The sequence below is a fragment of the Pyrus communis genome, chromosome 13 (assembly GCF_041283825.1).
Source record: "Pyrus communis isolate YQ-2024b chromosome 13, ASM4128382v1, whole genome shotgun sequence".
Classification (NCBI taxonomy): Eukaryota; Viridiplantae; Streptophyta; class Magnoliopsida; order Rosales; family Rosaceae; genus Pyrus; species Pyrus communis.
This window is the reverse complement of record NC_142577.1, coordinates 2,147,636-2,159,264: the sequence shown is the minus strand read 5'-3', so window position 1 is coordinate 2,159,264 and position 11,629 is coordinate 2,147,636. Positions and strand designations below refer to the sequence as shown.

At 42.4% G+C, this 11,629-nt stretch overlaps 1 long non-coding RNA gene across 2 annotated transcripts; it reads left to right on the top strand.

Annotated features, from left to right (window-relative positions):
• Positions 1-4,431: 4,431 nt before the first annotated feature.
• Positions 4,432-6,541, top strand: LOC148691570 (uncharacterized). 2 transcript variants are annotated; one of them, XR_015954570.1, is made up of 4 exons: positions 4,432-4,743; positions 4,838-4,948; positions 5,442-5,508; positions 6,352-6,541. It is a non-coding gene; the product is annotated as an uncharacterized LOC148691570 (long non-coding RNA). The 2 variants fall into 2 exon arrangements; XR_015954571.1 differs by having other exon boundaries at positions 5,427-5,508.
• Positions 6,542-11,629: the final 5,088 nt, after the last annotated feature.

The following is an 11,629-nucleotide window of genomic DNA, read 5'->3' as shown; positions in this document are numbered from 1 at the left end:
ATTTAGAAGGTTTTAGCAAGCCCTCCTAATCCCCGGTCTAGAACGATCCCTCACTTATCCATTCTACTACAATTGTCAAACGAGGGTTTAATTTGAGTGTCAAGTAATTATCACATCACGTTCGATGTCGACCTCCACTCATTGTGATACTTATCAGGAGTTCTACGAGGTTTTGCTGAGGGGTTGAGGACTCTGAGAACATGACGAGCGAGAGTGATGACGATGAGAAGAATGGCAACCAAAAGAAAGATGTCAAAGGTAAAGGTCAAGCGTCGCTCGGGCCTCGTCAGACTCAAAACTTCAAGAGGGGTGGTAATAGCTCTAGCTCTTCTAGTGATGGTTTCAGTGCCACTGGTCAGGGACGAGGAGGTAGATTTACTGGTGGCGCTCGATGCCAGAGACAGGGGGATGGTGGTCGAGGTAGGGCCCCACTTTGCCAAAGGTGTAATAATCGGCACACTGGCGAGTGTAGGCGGGGCAGTAGTGGTTGTTTTACTTGCGGGCAGATGGGACATCGAGCCGCGCAATGTCCCCAGAGTCAGCAGCAGAGACCGCAGCAGACTTTCCTGCCACCACCTGCCCCTATCCAGCAGATTCAAGGTCCGAGTGGTTATGGACAGGCAGGTCGGGGTGGTGCTTACCACTACCAGGGTGATGCTGTTCCTTATGCCCCAAGACAGTATCAGTATCCTCAGGACCCCTACTCCCAGGGTGGTTACCCTCCGTATTCGGGCGGCTATATGCCGTATCCTCCAGCTCCAGCCGGTGGTTCTCAATGGTATCAGGGAGGACAGTTTCAGCCAGGAAAGATTGCTACTAGCAGTGTAGGGTCTTCGAGACAGACCGGTCAGCCCAGTCAGGGGCGTGGTACGCAGGGTCGTGGTGCTCAGGCGAGCAGAGGTCGTGGCGGACGGCAGCAGGGCCAGGGGCGTATTCACAACATTTCTCTGTAGGATGCTCAGAACAACCCGGATCTGATCATGGGTACGTTAAATATTCTTGGTTATTTTGCTAGAGTCTTAATTGATTGCGGAGCTACACATTCTGTGATTTCTCATACATTTGCTCAAGTGACGCAACCTCGCCCCACACCTCTAGGGTATGATTTAGAGTTCGCTATGCCTAGAGGGGAGAGATGTATTGTAGATCGTGTGTACCCAGGGTGTCCAGTGATAGTTAAGGGTGTGGTTATGCCAGCTGATCTTATCCCGTTAGATATTGTTGATTTCGATGTGATTTTGGGCGCGGATTGGTTGCACCCCAATCGTGCCAATATTGATTGTTACGGGAAAATAGTTACGTTTCGCCGTCCTGGACTACCTGTGGTTACTTTCGTGGGTGAGCAGAGTGGGGTGAGACATGGCGTTATCTCTGCTGTGAGAGCGAAAAAGTTGTTGACTAAAGGTTGTCAGGGGTACTTAGCCCATGTGGTGTTGGATGAGGCTCCTCCTAGTAGTGTTGAGGATGTGAGGGTAGTCCGACACTTTCCAGATGTTTTCCCCGAGGATTTGCCTGGGTTACCACCTGATCGTGATTTGAAGTTCACTATCGAGTTGCTTCCAGGTACTAATCCTATTTCTTTGACTCCTTATCATATGGCACCTGCTGAATTAAGGGAATTGAAGGTGCAGCTGCAAGAATTAGTGGATAAGGGTTTCATTCAGCCTAGTACTTCGCCTTGGGGCGCTCCAGTATTGTTTGTGAGGAAGAAAGACGGAACTTTGAGGCTGTGAATCGATTACAGGCAATTGAATCGGGTGACGATTAAAACCGTTATCCGTTGCCACGTATCGATGATTTATTCGATCAGCTTAGAGGTGCTTGTGTGTTCTCTAAGATTGACTTGAGGTTTGGGTACTATCAGCTGAAGATTAATAGGGATGACGTTCATAAGACGACGTTCAGGACTCGTTATGGTCATTACGAGTTTCTGGTTATGCCATTTGGGTTGACGAATGCACCAGCAGCTTTTATGGATTTAATGAATCGGGTGTTCCAGCCTTACTTGGATAGGTTCGTCATTGTTTTTATCGACGATATTCTGGTGTATTCTAAGTCGAAGGCGGAGCATGTTCGACATCTTACTTTGGTGCTGAAAAGGTTGAGGGAACATCAATTATATGCTAAGTTTAGCAAGTGCCAGTTTTGGCTAAACCAAGTAGCGTTTCTGGGGCATGTTATTTCTGCTCAGGGTATTCTGGTTGACCCTCAGAAGGTTGCAGCGGTGGAGAATTGGGAGCAACCGCGAATCGTCACCGAGGTGAGGAGTTTCCTTGGTTTGGCGGGGTATTATCGGAGATTTGTTAAGGATTTCTTGGTGATTGCCTTACCATTGACGAGACTAACGAGGAAATATGTTAAATTTGAGTGGGATGATAAGTGTGAGCAGAGTTTCCGGCAGTTGAAGCATTGTCTCACTCAAGCACCTGTTCTGGCACTCCCGGACGATAGTGGTGATTTCGAGGTTTATAGCGATGCTTCCTTGAATGGTCTGGGATGTGTGTTGATGCAGAATGGTAGGGTGATTGCTTATGCTTCGCGTCAGTTAAAACCCCATGAGTTGAATTACCCTACTCATGATTTGGAGTTGGCTGCTATCATTTTTGCGTTGAAGTTGTGGAGACATTACCTTTACGGCGAGAAGTGTAGGATCTTTACTAATCATAAGAGTCTCCAATATCTTTTTACTCAGAAGGAACTTAATCTTCGCCAGCGGAGGTGGATGGAGTTGCTCAGCGATTACGACTGCACGATCGATTATCACCCTGGTCGTGCGAATGTAGTTGCTGATGCACTTAGTCGGAAATCTCAAGGCCGCATTAATGCGTTGTACGCAAGCCGTATTCCTCTTTTGGCGGACTTGCGTGCTACGGGAGTGAGGTTAGAAGTAGAAGATCGAGATGTGGCTTTACTTGCTAATTTTCAAGTTAGGCCCATCTTAGTTGATCGGGTGCTTGCAGCCCAAGCAGCTGATGAGCGGACTCAAGAATTAATCCAAGCTCGAGAACAAGGTAGGAGGAGAGACCTCAGGGTACGTGAATCGGATGGCATGTTGATGCAAGAGGGAAGAATGTTCGTGCCAAATGATGTGGATTTGAAGAAGGAAATTCTTGATGAAGCACATATCTCGGCTTACGCCATGCATCCAGGAGCTACTAAAATGTATCATACCATTCGACCATTTTATTATTGGCCGGGTATGAAGAGAGAGATAGCCGAGTATGTGAGTAGGTGTGCCATTTGTCAGCAGGTTAAGGCAGAAAGGAAGAAGCCGTTTGGGTTGTTACAGCCGCTTCCCGTTCCCGAGTGGAAATGGGAAAATATCACCATGGATTTTGTGTACAAGCTCCCGCGTACACATAACGGTTTTGACGGCATTTGGGTGATCGTTGATCGACTCACTAAGTCCGCACATTTTATTCCAGTGAGAGAGAAGTATTCTTTGAGTCGTTTAGCGGAGTTGTTCATCTCGAAGGTAGTGAAGTACCATGGTGTCCCGGTGAGTATTGTCTCGGATCGTGATCCACGGTTCACATCTAAGTTTTGGGTGGCTTTCCAGGAAGCTTTGGGTACGAGACTACTCTACAGCACGGCGTATCATCCTCAGACAGATGGGCAATCTGAGAGGACTATTCAGACGTTGGAGGATATGTTGCGAACTTCGGTGTTGCAGTTTGGTGATGCTTGGCACCAGCGGTTGGATTTGATGGAATTTGCCTATAATAATAGTTTTCATTCGAGCATTGGCATGGCACCATTTGAGGCATTGTATGGTAGAGGTTGTCGCACACCGTTGTGTTGGTCAGAAGTCGGAGAAAGAGTTTTAGTGGGTCCGGAGATTGTTGAGGAGACTACTCAGAACGTTCAGGTAATCAAGACTAATCTGAAAGCAGCACAGGATAGACAAAAGAGCTTAGCGGATCGGCATGCTACGGACAGAGTGTACGAGGTCGGAGATTGGGTATTTTTGAAGCTTTCGCCGTGGAGAGGTGTAGTGAGATTTGGGAAGAAAGGCAAGTTGAGTCCCAGGTACATCGGACTATACATGGTCACAGAGCGAGTTGGTGAGGTAGCCTACAGGTTGGAGTTGCCTCCGGAGCTAGCCAGGGTGCATAACGTTTTCCACGTGTCTATGCTCCGACATTATGTTGCTGATCCATCTCATGTGATACCTCCTCAACCGTTAGAAATTAATCCAGATTTGACGTATGACGAGGAACCGGTGACGATCATCGATTGGAAAGAGAAGGTTCTGAGGAACAAAACGGTGAATTTAGTGAAAGTTTTGAGGAGGAATCATTCGGTTGAGGAAGCGACGTGGGAGACAGAAGATCGGATGAGGGATTTGTATCCTAGATTGTTCTTTGGCTGCTAGGGGTCATTATTTGGTTGTTTTGAATTTCGGGACGAAATTCTATTAAGGTGGGTAGGTTGTGACATCCCGTCCCGGAATTATCGGAAACGTACGTGTGAAATTACCATTTTACCCCTAGTTTGTTTTTGTTATGTTTTTGGTTGTTTTGTGTGGTGTTGGACCACACACACACACACACACACCCTATCCCTATCCCTCTCACTATCATTCCCTGTCTCTCTCTCTCCTTCCCGTGCTCCCTTTCCCCTTCTTTTTCACCATATACGTACGGACCAAACCCAAAACCCACCAAATCTTTGCAGATCGAAGGAACCAAGGACACCATCGAGCTCGTGAGGCTGTGAGGAGCACTGTGGTACCATTTTCAGGTAGGGAAACCACCATTTTCACGTCGATTTGAGGTTTTCCGATTTGAGTACTATTCATGCAAACTTATTCTAGCTTGTTTTTGGACGTTTGAAGCTTGTAGTTGTGTTTGTGAGGTTCCCAGGAGCTTGGGAGTGCTTCGTTGGATAAATTTGGACGTCGGGAAAGCTTGGTTCGAAGTTGACCGAGTTTTGGAGTTTTGGACAGGTGAATTCTCGTAGATTTTAGCCTTTAAAACTTGGTTAGACGTGTTCTACTAGTTCTAAGGGTTAAAATGGTGCAAAAATCATGAAAAACGGTTGAAAAACGAGCGAGAAGGCCCAAGTTGCAGGTTTTCCGGCGACGGCGCCGGCGACGGGGACTGACCGGAGAAGAAACAGGAATATTTCGTTTAGGTTTAACGGAATATTCCTAACGGCAGTGACGGTGTCAGTTTAGGTTTAACGGAATATTCCTGACGGCGTCACTTGTGTGCATGGCACGTGGCCGCGCGTGGGGGCGCGTGGGTCTGTGCCTATTTTGGCGCGTGGGGGCGCGTGAGAGGTCCAAAAATTATTTTAAAAATATGGTTGTGATCCTGAGGTTGTGTAGATCACGTTGGTATATTCATTTGTCCATTTTGAGCAATGTATGAGAAGTTATTTTGAACAGACGGTTATGTACTTTAAAGTTAATGTTTTTATAGTTAATTCGCATATAGGTGACACGTATCCCGAGGACGAGCGTGCACACTCGAGGCAGGGGGGCTACGACCCTTCAACATACCAGTGAGTGGGCTTTTGTTTCCGTATACACCTATATACATATAAATTCCCAGAAATTAGTATAAATGCTTCGTTATATGCCGTTCTTTTTATATAATTGGTGGTTATGCATGATTAGTAGCATATACGTTTAATTATATATTTAATTATGCATATGTCATATATATATATGTTGGTGCTGTGGAGGCATAGGTAAGTGCCAGGTAAGCGTTATTTAACGATTGCATTAAATAGTGGTTAGAGATGCTTAGAGAGCTCATAACCTGCACCCCCGGTGTTAGTGCTCCCGCCCAGAGTAGGGCACAGTCCTTCATGTGTTGTTCACCTCCCGCACCACACGCTCAGCTTGAATCCAAGTTAGGTGCACAGTCCTGTCGTACAGACCACTATCGGTGGTTCCGACTCATAGGTGACCCGCGATTATTCGCACAGCCTTCACGTAATCGTAGCACTAGAGCGTTCATATGTATTACACCCAGGCCTGTCGTACAGACCACTATAGGTGGTTCCGACTCGTGGGCAGGTTTAGTGATTGAGTTTGAGATTTGAGCTCTAGATTCAGCCGTACAGGTCACTTAGGGGACTCCGGCTGCCAGATTATTATGCTATTGATGTGATTTATACCTGAGCACTTGCATGTTATTATGAGGCTTTGAGCATGACGGCATACCTTTGAGCATGTTGGCATACCCTTGAGCATACTTGGCATATTTATACCTACGTATATATGTTTATTTTTCTGGGAAGTATACAGGTTTTACGGCGAGGGGTTAGAATGTATTTTATGAAATGGTTTTCAAAGAATTTGTTTTTGCCCACTCACGCTTTTGTTTTGCGCCCCTCCAGGTTCTAGTAACTTAGCGGGTTCGGTGGTTTTCCCAGAGGACGTCCCGGCATTTCTGACAGACACTCACCTATGTAGGGTCACCTTCGGGTGCACTATTGTTGTATCGTTTTTTTGGACTGTTGTAGGCTTTAGGCTCTGAATTCAGCGACTTACTTACGCTAGCACATACTTTATCACATTATATTTGCTAGTTTTAATTTATTCGTACTTTGATATTACTGTTTTTAGCTTCCGCACTGTGCACATGGCTACGTCACTTCCACGTGACGGCCAGCATGCCCTGACCTCGGTTGGGGTGTGTCACTTAGTATATGTAATTCTTAGTATGTTTATGTTTATATTTAATATTAGAAAGCCAGATGAGTATTTATGTTTGGCTTTTAGTGTTTGTTCAAATTGCTTGCAACCTTAAAATTGTGATCGTGCATAATTCTCATCTTAATTAGTTACACTCTTTATTTTATCATGGCTTTGATGTAAGTAGTAGACGCTATGTTCACATATGTACATATTTTGCTTTGGTTAATACATTAAAGCATATCATCATTAAAGAGAATGGCACCATCATACAACATAAATAACTTACCAAATTAATTCTTAGTATAAATAACTTACCAAATTAATTCTTAGTATAAATAACTTACCAAATTAATTTGAATAAATATTCAAGAAATTGGAAACAACATAAATAATAAATTACAACCCAAAGTGATTGGAAAATTATGGGCTCCGATTACAAAAAGTACTCTATTCATCATCACTTAACCAATTTGTGGTGCTAGGATGATCTTCTCTTGCGGTGCTAGAACCACCTTGGCTTGCTATTGTTTCTCTTGCACGCCTCCTTCGCACCACGTCCGCTTTCTCTGACTTCCAAAAAAATTTAGAATTTGGAGACTTCCCTTCTAAAGACATGTTCATAATCTCACGATCTTGTTGAGCCCGTCTTTCTTCTCTAACATGTTCCCTTTCTTGCCTAAGTAGCTCTCTTTCTCTCTCATTAGCATAAAATTCTCTCTCAACAGCTGCTGCTTTTGATGCCTCTCTAGCCTTATTAGCCTCATCTTTCGCCAGTTCCCTCGCCAAAGTCAATTCACCTTGGCGAGTAAGTTCTTCCATGAACTTTGCATAATCGTTCTTCGAAGCACTCCCTTTTCTCTTTGAAGCCTTCTTACCTTGAGGCCTAATTGGAAAACGGGTCGAACCCGACCCTTGTTCAGGGAGGGGGATTTCGGGCACTTCTTCTGCATCATCTTCATGAACATGATCGGGTGTAGAATGTAGAGGGGTGCTGTTCATGTGCACTTCTGGACCGACTGGCACAACTCTAAATTTAGGACAATCTTTGACAATATTCCAACATTCCCACCGGTTGAATGATTTATTTTTGCTTTTGGTTTTGGCAGCGTACCAAGCTTGTGCTTGAAGTTCGTACACAATAAAAATAAGTAACAAATAAATAATACAAATAAATAATTATAATGAAAATAAGTAACAAATAAATAATACAAACAACATAATTATAATGTAAGTCGGTAACAAATAAATAATACAAACCATAAATAATAAATTACGTAGGTAACAAATAAATAATACAAATAATAAATAATAAATAACAAATAAATAATACAAACAATAAATAATAAATTATGACGGTAAGAAATAAATAATACAAACAATAAATAATAAATTATGATGGTAACAAATAAATAATACAAACAATAAATAATAAATTATGTAGGTAACAAATAAATAATACAAACAAATAATTATAATGTAAATTTGGGTATCAAATAAATAATATATTGTTACCTGATCCGAGTAATTTTCCCCACTTTGAATATTACTACTAGCTTGTGCCAAGGCGTCTCTCCACGTACTAAACGATTGGCTAAGTAATTTCCAACGACTGGACATGGATTCTTTGGTTCTTTTCCCACCAATTTTCTCAAGAAAATTGGTATGAATAAGACTCCACATTTCTCGCAACTGCATCTCATTACCCGTAAGGGAACTATGAGCAACTTCAACCCAGCTAGTACACAACGCAACATCTTCAATAAGCGACCAATTCGTACCTGCACCAGTGGTCATTTTGTTGAAAAAAAATGGATTCAAACTTTGAGACAAAGAAAGGAATGTGATTGAAAGTAGTTGAGAAAATATGAAATTGTTGTGTAAGGTAGATGATAATGAGAAAGTATTTATAGAAAAGTAAAAACAATTTTTTTTTCAGATTTTTCAGATATTTTTTTGAATTTTTTTGAATTTTTTACAAATTTTTTTAAATTTTTATTCAATTCATTAATCTCTGCCGTTGGATATAAAAAAATTTGAATTCCAACACTCCAAATTGTGCCACGTGTCACAACGGTAACTTTTCAGATTTTTAAAACTATTTATTTATTTATTTTTTAATTTATAAAGCATTTTAATATCCACCGTTGATCTCAGATCGAACGGTGGATATTAAATATGACTTTTTTTTTTTTTTTACCGTTGAGATCGAACGGTCCACATTAAGTGACCGTTAAGATCTAACGTACCGTGGGAAGCCACGTGGCTTCCCAACGGTAACTGACAGATTTTTTTTTTCTTCTGATTTTTGTGTCGGTGACGCGCCCCCACGCGCGGGTGGGTTGCACGCGCCTGACACAAAAAAAATATAATATTGCGCTGACGCCACCCTGGCGTCAGCCTGACGTCACACCCACCTCGGGCTCAAGGGCTGGCAATCCCCCACGGGCCCGGAGCTCAGGCCTTCCCCTTCCATCGGGCTACCCCACGCTGGAGGCCTCCCACCGGCCCTCGGGCCATTGTTTTGGACCCTGTCCCCCAAGCAAAACCCAACGGTGGGAATGCTCTAAAGGTTAGTCTTATATTAATTTTTGAAACACTGTGCATAGTAGTTGTTAAATATGGTGGCGCTATGAATGTGTCGTTTGGTTTTATTTTTGATTTCAGGAGGTGCGGCTCTTCGGTTTTTTGGCCTTTTTTATCTGGTGTTATAACATTTTTGTGATAGAGGTGAGTAATTTTGTGACAACTCGTCCCTAAATTTATGTTTTTATTTATTTTAATCAAGGGAATTGACGAAAATGCCTCTAGAGGCATAGACTTTGACTTCCGTGGAGCATCGTCTAGAGAAACATATGACTTATTCCTTTAGCGCATTTGTGTAGTAATCATTCATACGAACACATAGGTGAAAGTCGTTTGCAAGTCCGGATTATAACGGTATAGTTATGGATGTTTGAAAGTGGTTATTTATATTTTAGTTTATAAAGTGTTAAACTCCCACCTTGTAGGAAGACTGACCAATCAGATTTAAGGGTAAGGACCAATCAGAAAAATAGGAGAACAGAAGCAACCAATCAAAGAAGAGAGAGAGAGAGAAACATCTTTTCCCCATTTCTTCAACCCATGCACACTACAACTTGCCGGTGACCCGAGTTGATATCGGCTAATCTCCACCATTTTTTCAAGCCAACTACACCCATCCATCACTTGCAACCTCTTCCACAACATCTCCTCTACCATTTCCACAAAAAATCAAAGGGTTTTAAGGCCTAAACCGGGTAGAACTTCACCGAAGAACCCAGAGGTTCTCGACGGTGATTCCTTTGATCTGGTGAGTTTCACCACCCACCATTACCCTTAATCAACTCCCCTTGGACCTAGGAACATGACCCAACCAGTGGTAGAGACATTGGAACACCGAGGTAGGAGAATCGAAGTTCACCCATTTTAGGGTTTTGGCGAGTTTGAGTGAAATTGGAGCCTTTACTGGCCAAATTGGACTTGACCATAGATATAAAACCTGCTCCGCTCTTTGAGATCTTCATTTTTGTAAAATTTGAGAATTTTTGGAGATAGTTGAATTTTCTGGCGAATCGAGACGGTCGACCGCCGTGTGCGGCGGCGCGTAAGCCGAGTCATCCCCTAACCATTCTAAGCTAAGTTTGACACCTTAATTCCATAGGTGAAGTTCGATTGATGAAAACTCATCGTTTGAACATAGTTTTGATAAGGACCGCTGCTTGAACATTATGTGAATTGACGATCTGACCATTGGATCGTCACCAAACTTTAATACAATATAGTAAGTAATATTTGAGGATATTAGAAACTTACAGATTGAAAATCTAACTTATGGATCTTCCTGAATTAGATTTGTAAGTTTGTAAAATAAAACATTGATTGCCACTTGAATTGGCAATTGGCAGAGATCCAACTGTTGGATCGTAAGGAAACTTTAGTATGATGTTTTAGAAACACAATGTGGATTTTTGGAAGTTACGGAACGAAAATCCTAGATGCGGATCTTCCAGATTGAGCTACATAGGGTTGTGTACCCTACCGTTGATCTTTGACCGACGGTTGACTTTTGGTCAATGGGTCTCAAATCATTCTAGAACATCCTTGGGAAGTGTTCTATGTAAGTTACGTGTTCTATTGATTAGAGTTCTAAGACATGACTGGATGATTGTTCTAGGTGAAGATTGTTCATGATGTCTCGATATTTGTGCTAGGGAATCGTAACGCGGACCTTAGGTGAGAGGGTCTTTCCCTTTTTATCGTATATATATGATTGATAATTCCACAAACGCTTTTAAATTGATTTACGCATTTCATGCCATGTCATATATATATTTATATAATCTAAAATACTATGATATGGTTGAGTTTTAGATTGCATTATGGCATATCCATATGCATATTACCTACATATAATTGTTGTGAATGCTTTGAAGTGCGAAGGTGAACGCGGGACGCGTAGGTAAGTTCAGGTAAGTTTATGGTGTTATTCGAAATGATTGATTGATGGCATGACTATACTTATTTTTTATGCAACTCCGACATTGTCGTACAGGTTGCAATGATAGGCACTTCCGAGACTGTCGTACAGGTTGCAATGATAGGCAACTCCGGCACCGTCTTACAGGTTGCAATGATAGGAAACTCCGACATTGTCATACAGGTTGCAATAATAGGCAATTCCGACACTGTAGTACAGGTTGCCTATGAGTTATACAGATTGCGTTAGGCAACTCCGACTCGTGGGTTATCATAGATTGATGAGCACCTGATTTTATTATGTTGTTGCTGATTTGTAGTGATTTTGGATTATTCTTGGATTTAATGTTGATTTACACTTGACTTCATACTTATATGTAGTATGATTTCCTGAAACCTATACAGGTAGTACAACGAGGAGTTATATTGTTTAGAAGGTCTTTATTAAAGCTTTATACTCAGGCCCACTCACTCTTGTTT